The 2,500-nt window shown below is 54.1% G+C and overlaps 3 non-coding genes across 3 annotated transcripts in view; all 3 read right to left on the bottom strand.

The window, feature by feature from the left end:
* LOC126977707 (large subunit ribosomal RNA) overlaps nucleotides 1-165 on the bottom strand; it is a 3,975-nt gene extending 3,810 nt beyond the window's left edge. Inside the window, exon 1 of the ribosomal RNA XR_007732378.1 lies at nucleotides 1-165. This exon is cut by the window's left edge and continues 3,810 nt beyond it. This is a non-coding gene — a ribosomal RNA (large subunit ribosomal RNA).
* A 539-nt stretch (nucleotides 166-704) lies between these two features.
* Nucleotides 705-861, bottom strand: LOC126977581 (5.8S ribosomal RNA). The gene has a single exon (XR_007732255.1). It is a non-coding gene; the product is annotated as a 5.8S ribosomal RNA (ribosomal RNA).
* A 376-nt stretch (nucleotides 862-1,237) lies between these two features.
* The window catches only part of LOC126977691 (small subunit ribosomal RNA), a 1,897-nt gene continuing 634 nt past the window's right edge, over nucleotides 1,238-2,500 (bottom strand). Inside the window, exon 1 of the ribosomal RNA XR_007732363.1 lies at nucleotides 1,238-2,500. This exon is cut by the window's right edge and continues 634 nt beyond it. This is a non-coding gene — a ribosomal RNA (small subunit ribosomal RNA).

Raw genomic sequence — 2,500 nt, 5'->3', positions numbered from 1 at the left:
GAACCTCCCTAACACCACATGTCCCGCGACCGTGACGACCGCGGGATTCGGCGCTGGGCTTATCCCTGTTCGCTCGCCGCTACTGAGGGAATCCTGGTTAGTTTCTTTTCCTCCGCTTACTAATATGCTTAAATTCGGCGGGTGATCCTCCCTGATCTGAGGCCAACGATAAAAAGTATGAGGCAGACACGATATCCGTCAGCGCAGCGACACCGTCGTGCGCGCGCCGCCAATAAGTCTCAACGACGTATCGTCGACCCGCGCACGTACCGCGATCGAAGCGCCCTTCGGACGTCGAGTCCGCCTACTCGTTTGCACGCTCACGTCGGGCCGAAATAACACGTGCAGCGCACGGGACGCGAACCGAAGGCGCAGCCACGCACGCCGTTCACATAGAGAGCTCTGCATAGATTAATTAAAATTAATCACGAGATATCCGCGTGTGACAGCGAACGAGCGCGCCCCGGTACCGCGCCCGTCTCCGTGACCCACGTCGGGCGTGAGGCGGAGACGGCGTTGCACGCGAGCAGCACCACGCGTTGCGGCTTATTTTACATTTTCGAACGGATCGAGCGGGCCCCGGAAAACCGGCGGGGTTTACCCGAGCCCGGCCCGAAGACCGTCACTCGTTTTACACGTTTTTTAGGCGCGCAAACAGTGTTGTCAGCATACAGCGACGGCGTCGTCGTATTCTTTTATGCAGCCGGCCCTCAGACAGGAGTGGTCCTGGATATTTCTCCACGGACCGCAATGTGCGTTCGAAATGTCGATGTTCAAATGTGTCCTGCAGTTCACACTATGACGCGCAGTTAACTGCGTTCTTCATCGACCCGCGAGCCAAGTGATCCACCGTTCAGGGTAATAGTTTTTTATATTTAGAAAATACGTGAACGATCTCTGTGTGTAACAAAATATTATGTGACGCACGCATTGCGCGTACGTCGTGATCTCGACTCGCTTCGCACTCGACATGAGCGCGTCGCGAGACGCACGCGCGTCGCGTACATGCGAACCGCGCCCGCCGAAGCGTCGTGCCGGAGACGTCGTGCCGGACACCCCCCACATGCGGCGGGAGATGTCAGCGCGCGCGCGGCAAACGCGACAACGTAGCACAGAGAGCACATCGCGAGCGCGAAAATAATCAGTGATTGACACGTGATTGAAGTTATCATCGTCAACAGTCGGCTGTGAGCGAAGCGTGTCGGCGACAACGCTCGCGCACGCGACCGTTACACGTTAATGATCCTTCCGCAGGTTCCCCTACGGAAACCTTGTTACGACTTTTACTTCCTCTAAATGATCAAGTTTGGTCAACTTCCCAGCAACGCCGACGGCCGCGAAGCCACCGCGTGTCGGTCCGAAGACCTCACTAAATCATTCAATCGGTAGTAGCGACGGGCGGTGTGTACAAAGGGCAGGGACGTAATCAACGCGAGCTTATGACTCGCGCTTACTAGGAATTCCTCGTTTATGGGGGATAATTGCAAACCCCAATCCCCAGCACGAAGGAGTTTCAACGGGTTGCCCGGGCCTCTAGGCCAGGGAGAACATGTTGATTCCTTCAGTGTAGCGCGCGTGCGGCCCAGGACATCTAAGGGCATCACAGACCTGTTATTGCTCAATCTCGTGCGGCTCGAAGCCGCCGGTCCCTCTAAGAAGAATTTTAATACGCCGCCAGTGAGTTGCGCGACCCTGAAGCCGCGCACACCTAAATGACGACGCCTATTTAGCAGGCTAGAGTCTCGTTCGTTACCGGAATTAACCAGACAAATCGCTCCACCAACTAAGAACGGCCATGCACCACCACCCACCGAATCAAGAAAGAGCTGTTAATCTGTCAATCCTTCCGGTGTCCGGGCCTGGTGAGATTTCCCGTGTTGAGTCAAATTAAGCCGCAGGCTCCACTCCTGGTGGTGCCCTTCCGTCAATTCCTTTAAGTTTCAGCTTTGCAACCATACTCCCCCCGGAGTCCAAAATCTTTGGTTTCCCGGAAGCTGCCCGCCGAGCCATTGTAGTAACGTCGGCGGATCGCTAGATGACATATTTACGGTTAGAACTAGGGCGGTATCTAATCGCCTTCGAACCTCTAACTTTCGTTCTTGATTGATGAAAACACCTTTGGCAAATGCTTTCGCTGATGTTCGTCTTGCGACGATCCAAGAATTTCACCTCTAACGTCGCAATACGAATGCCCCCAGTTATCCCTATTAATCATTACCTCGGAGTTCTGAAAACCAACAAAATAGAACCGAGATCATATTCTATTATTCCATGCACGAAATATTCAAGCGGCATTTTGAGCCCGCTTTGAGCACTCTAATTTGTTCAAAGTAAAATTGTCGGCCCATCTCGACACTCACTGAAGAGCACCGCGATAGGATTTTGATATTGAACCGGCGTTTTACCGCCGGCTCACCGACGATATGCTCCGCAGACGTGTCAGTATCACCGCGGATGCGATGCACCGACAGCGCGGCGCACAAATGCAACTACGAGCTTT

The sequence above is a fragment of the Leptidea sinapis genome, chromosome 45, assembly GCF_905404315.1.
Source record: "Leptidea sinapis chromosome 45, ilLepSina1.1, whole genome shotgun sequence".
Taxonomy (NCBI): Eukaryota; Metazoa; Arthropoda; class Insecta; order Lepidoptera; family Pieridae; genus Leptidea; species Leptidea sinapis.
Note: the sequence above shows the minus strand (reverse complement) of the source record. Positions and strands in the feature narration are given on the sequence as shown.